This window comes from Podarcis tiliguerta (assembly GCF_965153285.1).
Source record: "Podarcis tiliguerta genome assembly, chromosome: 4".
NCBI lineage: Eukaryota > Metazoa > Chordata > Lepidosauria > Squamata > Lacertidae > Podarcis > Podarcis tiliguerta.
This window is the reverse complement of record NC_139537.1, coordinates 35,568,981-35,583,628: the sequence shown is the minus strand read 5'-3', so window position 1 is coordinate 35,583,628 and position 14,648 is coordinate 35,568,981.

The window sequence follows — 14,648 nt, the reverse complement described above, 5'->3', positions numbered from 1 at the left end:
CTTTTGGCTTGACGTTCTGTGCCACTAGTCTGAACTCTGAATGATATCATTATTTTATTATATATGATTTAACAGTTATTAGCCTATGTGTTGTGTCTATATTTCTGTGATTGGTTCTCATTGCAACACAGGGGTTTGTTTTTGACTGCTGCAATCAAGGGCAGATGAAGAAAGAGGCAGTAAAATATTTAGATGCCTTCCTTTTTGCCATATCACCTTAAATTCAAAACCATTTTGGCTATATGGGATACAGATGTCTTCATCTCACTTGCTGAGAGCAGGGCGAGGGCAGGAGAACCGCACTTCCAAGAGCTCTAATCATAAATTATTATTGTTGCTGGCACAGGGCATGCACACTGCACATGACTTACAGCTGTTTAAATTGTGCAGCCTTCTCCCAGAGAAGTCTGGGAACTGAAGTTTAATCAGGATGACTTGAATTCTCTGTAAGAATTCTCATTTATGGTTTTGTGAATTCTGACCTTCCAGAAATGAGCTCAGAGAAATTAGCTGAACTGTAGATTGCTGATTCTGTGGCAAGCATTGTGTGAAAACCTTCTTTGTAGCAGAATGTTCCAGAGGTGTGAGAACCAGCATGAATGTGCTGCCAGGAGTGTCTGTAATAGGAATATGGGAGGGCTGGAAGAGAAAATATTTGTCTTATTATTTACATTCTGCTATACCAGAACATTCAGTTCAGCAAGATTTAAATATAAAGGATAATTTTGTAAAACTTGGAAATAAGCCTTACTTCATTCAGGGGAACTTCCTTTCATTTCAGCACTGCAGTCTTAAAATGCAGGATCACATCCTTAAAATGATACCTCATAGAGCTGTTGTTCTGCAGATAAAAAGGGAAAACATGTTCTGAGCTCCTTTGGAGGAGAAATATCTATGACAGATCTATTTCTTGATCCATTTCTTGCTCTGTGGCAGGGCTTCCCAAACTTGGGTCTCCAGCTGTTTTTAGACTACAACTCCCATCATCCCTTGCCAGCAGAACCAGTGGTCAATGATGGGAATTGCAATCCAAAAACAACTGAAGACCCAATTTTTTTGAAACCCTGCTCTGGGGTAAGCATAGATAACTCTACCTCAGGACTTACAGTAGGCAGACAAGGAGGAAGGGAATTCTGGAAGAAAGAACACCAGTCTACATGTCCACATAAGCAAGGAAGTTAGTCTGAAATAAACCTGCTACCTAGTAAGCATCATCCAAGTCCAGGTTCTTCACTTCTAAAAATCCCAGGCTTCTGAACACAAGAGGAGAGAGAGGAGAGAATTGTTGGGAAATCCTGAAAGCCAGGACCCAGGCTGGGGGCAGCTACTCTTTGGTGAGAGAACTTCAACAGAGATTTAACATGGCAAGACATGCAGCAAAGGAAAGCATAGAAATATAGGCTGTGAAACCTTTAAAATGTGCTCTTTGTGCTGAATTCCAAATTATCCCCCTTTTAAATTTCCTTCCAAAGTTTCCTCTTCCCCAGCACACAGATAGACCGCACATTTGGTAAGTTATAAAAATGGTTTATTTAGAAACTCGCCGAAGGTCATGTTCGTGTGCTTTTCCATACAGCAGTCAGAAAGAGTTGCAGAGGCAATAAAAGGTTGCTTGGTTACAAAATGGTAAAAGTTACTATAGGATAACACTCGTTTCAGATTCCATTCTTGTCTGAAACAAAAAAGCCTGGCTAAAACCATGTGGCTGGAGGGAGCAGCTCAGCACTCCTCACACACCAAAGTTCACATGTAGACTGAGGGACCAAAAGCTTGGTTATTTCCTTCCAAGGTGAGGGGACATGACCTAGGCTAAGCCTGGCAGGACAGCTTCCTCTATGGCAGTAACCCCTTCATGCATTCAGTAGACTCAAGCATGCTGCTTATATGAGGCTGGTTTAGCCTACAAGAATAACACTTGGCACATACCAACACAGAGCATTCATTACAGACAGTAGTCTTGGTTTTGTATTGAAAAGGCCTCAAGCCCAATCCAGGTCCACCAGGAATGGCCGGGGGAACCCCATCTGAAACCCTGTAGAGCTACCAGGACCAGTGGTCTGATTCACCATAACAAGAGTGAGGAACCTCCGGCCCAGAGGCTGAAGTCCTCAGGCCTCTCTACCCACAAACCTCAGGCCTCTCTTCAACCAAGGTGTCTTTCCCTAGGCCACACCTCCTTTTTCTCAGGTCCTATCCTTCTCTGGCTCTGTCCTGCATCCTCCTTGAGTGCTTTTGCCAGGCTGGGATGCATACTTAAACTGTGACAATGCCTCTTTGCTTACCTAGATGGACAAAGGTGAACAAAGAGAGACCTCTCCACCTTTTGCAGGCCTTCCTCATCTGGAGACAAAAGTCCTTCTCTACAACTTCACATCCTTTCCCCCCACCACACCTGGGAGATAATGCAAACTCCCTGTCTTGAGAAGGCAGACAGGCTCCAACTGTCTCGGCTGCTTATTGGTTGAAAGCTTCTACCAAGAAATATTCAGTCATTTAAGAAGAAGAAAAACTTCTTCTTAAAAACCACAGAGTAAGCCTCACTGAATTCAACAGAAGATATGTCTGAGCAGAAATGCTCAGGACTACACCGTTAGTCTGATTCAACCCTCAAGTGTTACCTGTATATTGGCATATGGATGGTCAATTTGCAAACCAAAGGCTTTCTTTCAGTAATGGAGAGAACATTTCTTTTCCCCATACACTTCCTTATTTTATTAAATTTCAACTGAACCAGGACAGAAAAGATTGTTCTTGCCTGCACAGGAAGATGACCAGCTACTATGCGCTGCATTCTAGTGAGGCCTTGAACACCATTCAGGTTCAGATAAATGTGGATAAGAAAAGGTTTTATTAATAACAAAACCCATATTGTAGCCTTGGACCAATAATACGCAAAGAAGGTATCTTTAAAATGAAAGACGACAATGTGGACATCTGCAACAAAGCTTTTTCTCTTTTTCTTTTAAAGAAAGTGGTGAGGTATTTACTAGTGTGGCATTCATAAAGGCAAGTAAATATAGAATTATTTCAGCTGCCAGTGCTTATTGTGGGAAGACACTCAGCAAACTTTATAAAGTAATTGTAAGCTGCATCGCACAGGAAAGGTCTTTATACCAACTAATGGAATGCAGCCACCTCTTCATTAAAATCTGTGAGATGTTTCATGGCAATTCTCTACGTTGTAACCATGGAAATAGGATAATATATAGCATCAGAATGAAGTGATATGTAGAAATAAAACACTCTTAGTCACATTGGAAGTTTTCCAGAACACCTTTTTTAAAAAAAAATCACATAGCTTGATGGCTATTTCATAAACCCAAGGAGCTGGGATTGTATTTCTATGCCCACTCACCTGGGAGTAAACCCCATCAACACACTGAGACTTAATTCTGAGTAGAAAGGTATAAGATTGCACTATTAGTCCCACCGAGATGGGAATACTGAATACTGAAGCAGCGCGCACACCCACCCCACAAACTGGTCAGAATAATCTCCCCAGTATAGTTCTGATAAGAAAATGAGAAGAGCCTGCTGGATCAGGTCCGTGGTCCATCCAGCATCCTGTTCTTACAGTGGCAAAGTCTGTGGGAAACCCATAAGCAGGACTGAAATGAGCACTCTCTCTTTCTGTGGTTCCCAGCAACTTCCACTTAGATAAATATATCAGTACCTTGGATCTCGAATACCTTGACACTTGTACGTTTTGGCTCCCAAATGCAGAAAACCGAGAAGTAAGTGTTCCTGTTTTCGAACTTTCTTTGGAACCCAAACATCCAACGTGGCTTCCACAGTTTCTGATTGAGTACAGGAAGCTCCTGCAGCCAATCGGAAGCCACACCTTGGTTTTCAAATGTTTTCAGAAGTCGAACGGACTTCCAGAATGGTTTGCGTTCAGGAACCAAGGTATGACTGTATTATTATTATTATTATTATTATTATTATTATCTTCTTCTTCTTCTTCTTCTTCTTCTTCTTCTACTTCTACTTTGTCAATCACTCGTAGCCGAGTAAGATTGTCTTCCATAAACACGGTTTTAACAATGAGTCCATAAGTGACTGTGGAGGCCAATTCTGGATCCACATGCCCTTCCACATTGGGGACATTGGTTTCTGGGCAGGAGTTGATCACAGTGTGGATTTGCCAAGCATGCCTTCCCCTTAGCACGTTACTCCCTTGTGTCCTGAGTTTGAGTGTCTTCAAAGCCCATTACACCTTGGGTAAAAGCTGTTCTCCAACTGGAGCGCTCACAGGCCAGTGTTTCCCTGTATTATGTATTAATTACATAATACATAATACGACTGTATTATGACATAATAACAATAATAATAGTTTTAAAGAACAAATACATTGGATACATAAAATATATCACTATACACATCAGAATAAGCTGTGCAAGTTACTTCAGCAGACTTTTCAAAACATTCCTAAAAAATGCATATGGATCTCCATTTCTGTGCAGTTTGTTTCACCAATACATGACAACAACACTCTGTTTTTCAGCAAAAAGATTGTCACCTTTAAATGAAAAAAAATCTCTGGCTTTTTCCTCCGTACTGACAATGGCTGCGCACACACCATATATTTAAAGCTCGTTGCCTCCCACAAAGTATCGACAGAAATCTAGTTTACCCCCTCACAGAGCTATACTTTCCAGCACCCTTAACAAACCATGGTTCCCAGGATTGTTTGCATGGGTGTGGTGTCATCCGCTTCAAATGTGCTTCAATTGTATGTTGTGAAGGCTCCCAGGTAGGAATCCTATCAACGCTTCCATATGAAAGAGTCTCACTATCTGAAAACCTTTGCTTATTTACGGCCTATTTTTAGGTTCAGGCAGCAACGCAGAATTGAGAATTCTGGTCAAGGATCATATTTTCCACTCCTCCCCCACCCCTCTTCTTTTTTGCTTTTAATCCCACTCCTTGTTAACAGCTGCTGGTTTCAGTATTATGGGGAACAGAAGCGTGTGTGTCCCTGCACGTCTCAGCACAGTGGAAGACAACATTCTGCCTGTCTTCTTTCAGAGCCCACGTACTGCCTTTGACACTCGCTCAGAAAGCAGACTTTGGCTAATGATCAAGCAGCGTACAGGCTGTGGTGCAGTCATCATCCTGGATTTGTTGTAGGTGCTGCTGCATCGCTCCTTCTCTCTAGCTGCAAAGCTCTCTGATGTGGCACTGCATCCAGAAAAAAATAATAATGGGTAAATAACAGAGGGCTTCACTCCCAGTATGTTTTAAACGTGTAAAAATGTCACTTACAAATGTTGAACTGATTACTCGCTAATTATAACTGACATTTTAACAAATTGAAACTCTGCTTCCTTGCGACACTTCTGGGCTTATGGTGATGCCTGTGCTGTTATGTTTGGCCACAAGGGGAAGTGTGAGCATGTCTTCGTGGCACAGCAATTTTTATATACACAGGTTCAGCCAGGGCAAGCCCAAGATATTCTGATGTCTGAGGTGGAGCAGCAAAAAAATGGCCCTCTCTACAAATTAATGGTTCCTAATGGTATTCTGCCACCCAAGGCAGAAAGCCCCCCAAGTGCTCCTCCATCTCCCTGGCAGAAGAAATACAATAATAATAAACAGTCTGTGGCCCTTTCGTAACATCCATACCAACTCCCTCACTCTGTCTAATGATGGGGCTGCTTTGTTGGACTACAGTCATACCTTGGTTCCCGAAAGGCTTAGTTGACGAACAAATCGGCTCCCAAACGCCGAAAACCCAGAAGTAAGTGTTCCGGTTTTTGATCGTTTTCGGAAGCCGAACATCCAACTCAGCTTCTGCTTGAGTGCAGGAAGCTCCTGCAGCCAATCAGAAGCGGCGCCTTGGTTTTCGAATGGTTTCGAAGTCAAACGGGCTTCGAGAATGGATTAAATTCGAGAACCAAGGTATGACTATACATGGAGCTTTGTCCAAATTGTTGTGATGTTTTTAAGATCATGGTATTAAACTGCGCGAGAGAATGAAGTAAGACATTGAAAAGAGGGTGGCTGCTGGACATCCTCTTTGCTCAGTTTTTCAGTGGCTTCTGCAAACCTTGGGTTTCCCCTGAGCATGCTGGTATCTCCCCCTTGTTTCTCAGTGGCTGTGTGTTGCTTGCAATCCTGTTGGCACTCATTGGGTGAGTTTGCTATTAGAAGGCGTGATGGCTTACCCCAGATCTGTATGTTTTCTTTTCTTCTTGCCTTTCCAGTCTCCACACCGACTGCAGCTTTCCCTCATTTTGTCATTAACGACAGAGTTAAATTGATGTGATTCCAGTGAGCACAGACTAATAATAATATATTGTTCTCATGTAGAATCATGCCTCATAAATTCCTAACCAGACTCCTTGAGATGCAAACAATTGAGAAGAGAACCCATATTTAAATTGACCAGCCAGAGGCTAATAAATAGCATACCAAAGATAGGAGACTTCAGCACTGATGATTTGTCATTAACGTCTATTTACACAAATATATGCACTGCATGAAACATAGGAATAAATTGGTATGGAGTTAGCCATGTTTAGAATAGACCTAATGAAATGAATGAGACTAATTTAAGACTATTTGATTTCAAGGAGTCTAAAAGCATGATTAAGTCTGGACTCAACTTGTAGTTGGTAATTAGCAGTGCAGATAAAAATATTGTGTTGGCAAATGAAGATAATATTTTAAACAAAGTCTAAAGGAGGGTTGGGGAATGAGTGGCCCTCCAGATGTTACTGAACTCCAACTACCATCAGTCTCAGGCCTCAGTTGCAGTAACATCTGGAGGGCCAAAGGCTCCCCATCCTTTCTTTAGACTTTGGATATTTATTTGTTCATACAAGATTGCTATCTGCACTGCTACATCATATATTCTCAAACAGATCCATACCCGCATATGGAATTAAATGCATATTGTAATGAGTGTGAATGTACTTGAGTTGCAGAATGTGGGAGTTGGTCCAGAGACTACAAGTGAAATACAGAATACAGAAATGGTGAGTTTTGCTTGTCGTGAATGATGTACTACCTTTCTCAAAGCACTCAGGCTTGATTGTAACCAATGGACCGCAATCTAGATTCTGTGTTCCTAAGGCAATTGAAACAATAATGGAGTTGTTCGTTTGTTTGCTTGTTGCATTTATAGCTCACCTTTTCCACCAAGAAGCTTTACCTCCCAGGAGCTCAAAGTGGCACACATGGTTCTTGCCTTCCTCAATTAGCCTCACAACAACCCTGTGAGGTAGGCTAGGCTGAGAGGTAGTGGCTGGCCTGAGATCACCCAGTGATCTTCATAGCAGAGTGGGGATATGAGCCCTGATCTCCCAGGCCCTAGTCCAACACTCCAACCATTGCACTACATTGGCTCTCAGTGTGGTCCTTGTGTTCTCCCAACACCACATTTCCAGAGAATGTACCTGATTCTTTGAAGCAGAAGGGTTGCGTACAGAGAGAAGTATACCTGGGCACCTTGGAGCCCTGAACAAAGGAACACCTGGGCAGATAGTGTACAGAAATAGGTTGGCAGGTTGGTATCTTTCAGCCACCTGCAGTGTTTATTTGCAGAATTATGACAATGGCCCAAACCTCTCTGGCAGCGGCTGTTCAGGCACTCCTGCATTCATCTTTTCCACGCTGTCACTGGCTCAGGCTTGAATGAAAGACCACAGAAATGTGAAGCATATACTTAGCTACAGAGCCCTGGGCATGTTCAGCAGAAGCCGCAGCTGCATCACCTTTGAAAACAAGGCTAGGTTACCAATTACTGTGTTTACAATGCTTAAGACAAAAGTGTTCCCCTATGCCTCCGAAAACCAAAGTTCATTAAGCAGTTTATTAAATGTACCACTTCTCACATTGCTCACGGGACCGTACTTGAGCGATGTCCTCCATCACCCATCTAATTTGGCTTCACCTCTGCCTCCTTAAGAGGTGCATATCACTTTAATTATATACATTAAGGCAGTGTGACTCACGTTGGTGGAGGTGGCAAATGCAGTTCCTTCTGGCCTTGGCTAAGAGAGCTGTTTTGGAAGACGATTCCCTCGGAGAATATTGTCAGCTAAGCTAACCTATCATCACCCCCTTCCTCATTATAATCCCGAAGGCAAATCTGTTTCTATGGTTTTAATTAATATCTTCATAGACCATCCTCTCTAACATACCTGCCAAAACCCAGGAGATTTTATTCTCTGCATTCTAAAAGCCAATCTGAAAGAGCAGAGGAGGTAACATAGGTCTGGACAGTTTTCAGCATAACGTTCAAGGCAGTAGGCTTCCCTGTCTCTAGTGTGAAAATTAAACAGGATTTTGTGCAGAAGCATATCACTGATTCTAAGAGAAGTAGAATGACAACACCATGAGACTTGCTTATGTTACTGGGACCTGCCTTGCATCTTACAGTAGCTTGTTACTGCCGGGCGTACAATTGTGATTTTGTAGCTGCCATTGCTTTTTATCCAAGATAATAAAAATCCAATCTAATTTAAAACTTGCGTCATACTATGCATGTATTGAAATAATGCCTTTTTCTTCTTCTTCTCTTTGACAGTCCCCAAGGAGTGGAATCCACAGCAAAGCAATTTATACGAAGGGTTTGGACACATGGTAGGCCATCAGACATTCAGCAAGCCCAATTTGATTTAAGTTACAAAAGCCAGCATTAAGGGGTTTGAGAAAACATGGGTATGTGGGGGCCTTTTCTACATCTAGTTCTTTGTGGAGCTAAAGAATAGTCAGTATTTCATAGTTCTATTTTCGAAAGCTATTTTTATCGTAGTGCAATTCTAAACTTGTCCATTCTGAAGTCTAACAGAATTCCACAAGGTGGGCACAGCCATCCAAACCTAGGAACTCAGGAAGCCATCTTAGGCTGATTCAGACCACTGGCCCACGCAAACCAGTATTACCTATTCTGATGGGCAGCAGCTCTCCAGAGTTGCAAGCAGGGGTGTCTTTCTGCCCTGCCTGGAGATGCCAGGGTTTGAACCTGGGACCTTCTGCATGGGAAGCCAACATGGAATCACTGAGTCACAGTCCTTCTCCTGATCTTCTGTGTTCTAGGAGGTTTGGATGAGGTAGAAGTAGTCCTCTTCACAGGCCTGCCTGGCTCTATCAGCCTCTGCCATCAAGGCACCCCTCTCTCTCTGAGGTCCAAGTAGTCTCCTCACCCTTCCAGTGGCCATAGGAATTCTGGACCCATCCTTAACCACTCATCATTAACCTGGGATCAGGATGCGTTCTGATTAGACATGATGCAAGTGTGCAGGGTTAAGCGGGCTTGGTCTGGATGGAAGACATACCTGAGTTGCATGATGGAAAAATGTTAGTGTGTGTGTGTTTATGTGTGTGTGTGTGTGTGTGGATGGATTATGCCAAAATGGCAAAAAATGACCGTAAGACTCAGAAATCAGAAAGACCAAAATTTCAAAAAGAGAAGGGGAAATTTTATAATTTATCCTAAAAAACCATTGTAAACAGTTAAAATCGTTAGCAGGATTGGAATAACATTTGTAGTTTAATGGTGAATTTTGGATATGATGGAGATGTAAAAGATCTGGATTATAATAAAAGATGCAGGAGGAAATGACTAACAACAGGACCCACAAATGAGGAGGAGAGAAGTCCAGAAGATTCTTTGGAATCTTGTTTTTATATGTTGTATGTTGGATATGTGATCGTAAAACTTTAATTGGGGGGAAAACAAATAAATTTATATTTGTGTGTGTATGTGAATGTAGATCACACACACACACACACACAGCTCTAAAGTTTGTTGCACATTGGTGGAACATAGCAATGCTACTGGGAAGAAGAGACTTGCATTGGACAAGCAAAAAACCAAGATTCCATGGAGGGGGGGGGAGGGAAATGAGCTCCAATAATTTCCCCCCAGATTGTACTTTAAAGAGAAGAACCTGGAAGCCTCCAGAGAACAGCATGACCATGTGGAATGAAAACAGAGATAATACTTCAAAGTCAACAATTAACATTGGTAATTCATAGAAAGAGTGCTTCCCCCTGCAGCTACCAGATGCCACAAAAGAGGCCTATTGCATCAAAGGCTTCCTAAATGGGAGGTCTGGATGAATAAGGTTTTACTGTAATCCTACTGGTAGTAGCCATCCTTTGCTGTTTGCCTCAACTTTTCATTTTAATAAGCATGTATTATTTATACGCCGTTGTAACGTGTGGTATGTTCTAGCTGTTGCTTTGCTATGGCGGCTTGTCAGGAAGACTCATTATATCTCTGGGTGTCAGAGGATGTAAAAAGATCTCTCTCCACCTTGTATTTGTGAAGGCATTAATAATTCATCCATTTGTCAGGACAAAGAACTTCTTTAGAGCCGTGCGCGCTGCTTTGAAACCACAGAAACAGGAGGATCCCTCCCACTTTCTGACTAGATGCTCTTCTTTATCACAGCCAGATCAATCTTAAAGAAAATTTGGAGCCTTCAAAACATCAATCTGCGTAGCTGTGGGATGACCAGTGCTGAGATCCAAAGAGCCCAGGGTAGTGGTGTCATCTTGCTGTTGTCATTTTCAGTGACCAAACATGTCAAGATTGGAGAACGGAAATCAAGAGTGTATCTCAAAGCGCCTCTTTGCGTAGTTGCACAAAGAAAGTTGTGATAACAGACAGTTCTTTGGCCACAATCCAGAAGCCAACTCGGAGGGAAAGGAAATATCATCTGGGGAGTCATCACACACACCCCTGCACCCAAGACCAAATGTGGCCTTCTCTAGCTCAGAGGACACCCTTCTGATTCATCCCTCAGCACCTTCATGCCATGGGAAACAAGGCTACACAATGGCAATGGTCCTTTAAAAGAACAGACAGCAGGGGAGGCTAATAGGAAGTTCTGACCAACCAGTCTTCATAAGGCTCAAGAGGGCTTTAATGTGCTGCCAAGTCAACAGTTATCCTAACCAGCATGGGCTGCTGTGAGGTGCAACAGGGTAGGGCAAACTATTTTATACTGCTATGTCCTGGTTGTGATCTCTAAATTGGATGTTGTCCTTTAGAACTAGCTTTTTCTTTTATTGCATAGGAGGGCTGGGGAACCTCTGGCTCAAGGGTCAAATTTGGCCCCCCAGGCCTCCCCAGTTTTGGCGTGAGGCCATTTCCCCCTCAAAAAAACCATACCCACTTGCCCCATACCTGATGTCACAATTTATGTTAGGTGCAGGGCAGGTAGAGTAGTGGCTGCCCTGCAGAAAGGAAGATTGAATTTTCTGCACATCAGCTGGTGCACAGCGGGTTCAATCCTGCTTGGTTACTATCTCCTCCCCTGCATTCCAGCTTTGGCAGGTTTGTGGGACAACCCACTTGTCAATCACTTGGTGTCATTGATGTTGGAGTGGTTGACTGTCTCTGAAATGGTTCTGAAGTTTGGGAGGAGATAAAGATCAAGGCCACCAAAAGCCAGCAAGGTTCCCCTCTCTTCTTGTATGGTGAGCTGTAGCCTGGACACCTTGGAAGGAAATGGCTATTTTAAATGTTTAATCATATTTGGGGGTTGGCCTCAGAGGCCCCTTCCAACTCTGCCTTTCTATTATTGTTGTTGATTTCATGGCTTTGTAATGTTTGCAGTTGTAAACAGCTTTGAGAGGCAATTGCCTAAGTAGTGGTCTCAAAGCCTAAGATAAAGAAATGTATAATTAAATAAGCTACGCTGAGAAGACCTTTAGCTCATCTCATGGAATCACAGGTGGGCATTTTGAACCAATGTTCAGCACTGGCAAAATATTTTCCGACATAACCGCCTCTAGAATATCCCTTCCAAAGCATTCCTTCCTTACTCTAGAGCAGTTCTATTGGTTTGAACAATGCCATGCTGTGTCTCTTCCCTTTGTATTACAAACAAAAAAAATCAGCTCTGCACACATCTAAAAATAGCTTTTAATCTTCAACACTTCAACTGAAGATTAAAAACAATTCACACATGTTCTCAGTCATACTTGCAATAGCACTACAATATGGGCCCCTCTTATCCCCATTCTGTAGCTGGGGATAATGTGGGGCAAGGAGCTAAAGGTGAAACTGAGTTCAGCAGTCTCTGTACCCCCAATTGCCGTCCACCCACAGGGACTTTTGCTGATGTTCCCTTCTTACTGAACACTCTGCAAAGCTGTGTCAGAACAGAAGGGACAGCCTCCAATAATCACAAGGAGTTAGGGATGGGACATCTGGAGGGCACGATAGCATTTAGGCATCTACATGAGGCACTTTGGATCTCCACCATATTCTTTCGCTATACATCTGTTCTCTTGGATGAGGACACCTTCTCTGAAGCTCCATTCCAATGTGAAGAAATGTGTATTTTTGGTTTCTGCCTTTAATCAAGAAACTGGCTTCTGAGCTGTAGAGCAGAGTGAAACTGGCACCCAGCACATAAATCAAAAGACTATGCAGAGAAGCTAAGAAAAAAATTCTTCTGTGGAAGAACTGATGTGAAGAGCTCTTCAGATAATGGGTTGGTTGGGAAATGTTGCCTTTCTCTTTGGCAGGATGGAAATGGTTCTTTCTGAAGTGAACGCAGTGCCAGCTTTTCAAGCCGTATTTCCAATCCTCAGCAGGAAATGTGAAAACAGATGACCAGCTTAGCATATGTGGAGAAGTTCCCTCGTTCCTTAAATGCATCCTAAAATGTTGCGAAATGCACAGCCAAGTTGGTTTGATACTTTTGGGTAATTGTTGCTCTGCTTCTTATTACTGAATCATTCTGTTTCAATGGAAGGAAGAGATTACCCATCTATGTGTTTTTCCATAGACACTCATTCTGTTCTCATTGCGTTAAAACTCATAGTGATAATGGTGTTTCATCTGGTGAGAAAGCTGTGGTGCTTTTACTCAGTTTGCTACCTCGGGACCATTATGTCTTAGCAATGTCAACATTTAACAAACTCTAACAAAGTTCCCATGAAGCTGAAGAATCAACACGGCTTCTTCAAAGGCAAGTCCTGTTTTGCTAACATTTTAGAATTCACCAGAAGTTTCCATCTTGGACATGTGCATAAGGATTATCCACTTCACTTAGATCTTGGACTTTTATTTTTTTAAAAAAATGTTTGACAAAGCTTTTCAGCAAAGGTTCCTGAACAAATGTAATAGTCGTGGGTAAAAGGGCAGATCATCATTCAGATCAGTAACTGGCTAAAGAAAAGCGAGTAAGAATAAATTGACAGTTTTCACAATGGAGAGATTGTATCATTAAAATGCTTAAACTACCTGAGGCCATCAAAGTGGTATATGAGTTATAAATAAAAGAAAATACAAAAAAAACCCAAATATAAAAAACAATTAAAGCATTTCCTACACTATGAATGAAAAGTACTATTTCTACAGGTGCACTATTCATATTTTACAAGAAAACTTCTTTAGGAGGCACCTCATTGGGAATTTATATCCCACCCTGGGCTCCTTTGGAAGGAAGTTAGGGATATAAATTCAATAAATGAATAACAGGATGTGTATGTTTAATTTTGGTTGGTAATTGATTCCAGAGGGCTGAAGCTGCAACACTAAAAAGTCCAGTTTCTAGTACAAACGAAATGCACCTCTAAGGCATGTGGTACTTTCAGCAGTAGCCTCATCTGATAATATTATTATTTTATTTATTCAATTTATACATTGCCCTTTATCAAAAGATCTCAAGGTGGTGCACAACATTAAGAACACATTTTATGGAGCATCAATAATAAAAACATGATAAAAAGCATGATAACAGACAGCGGAATAATAACAAAATCACAATAACATCTCTCCACCACCACCTCAGCTTTAACAAGAGAGAGGTGATTCTTTGGTTAACCTGATCCCAGGTTCTTGAGAAGTGTAAGTAGTGGGGTCTCCCAAAGATTTAGACTGGTGCTTTTTCAACTTGTTCATAAAGGACCTGGAGTTGGGGAAGAGCAATGAGGTAGCCAACTTTGTTGATGACCCAAATTATTCAGGGTGATAAGAACAAAAAGGGATCTGCAGAAAACTGCAAAAGGGACTCTCCCAAATGGGTGAATGATCAATAAAATTGCAAATGCAAGGTCAGTGTAAGCAAACAGTTCAGCATAATTAAATGTAAAGAGATGCACACACATTGATGGGGGTCTGAGGACGCGAAGGCTGAGTAGGAAATTGATCTTGGAGTCATGGTGGGTAGCTTAGGTATGCTGTTGAGCCAGTGTGTAACAGCTGTGAGGGAGATGAATTCCATGGTAGGGCGCATTAGGAAAGGGATCGAAAAGAAAGCTGCCAATATCATAATGTCATTATTCAAATCTATAGTGCGACTGCACTTGGATACTGTGTATAGTTCTGGTTGCCGCATCTCAAAAAAGATACCACAGAGCTGGGAAAGGTGCCAAGAGAGGGCAGCTAAAATGAGAAGGGAGCTGCAGCAACTCCCTCATAAGGAAACGTTACAGCGTTTGATTTAGAAGAAAGAGGCAAATAATCGAGAACACGATAAAATTATGCATTGTATGGAGAAAATGCATAGAAAATTTCCCGTCAGCTGTTAAAACTTGGAGATTCTGACTAAACATCAGGAATAACTTCCTGAGGGTAAAGAGCTGTTTGACCACCGAACAGACTCCCTCCGAAGGTGGTGGACTCTCCTTCCTATGAGGTTGATAGCCATCTGTCATGGGTGCTTTAGCTGACATTC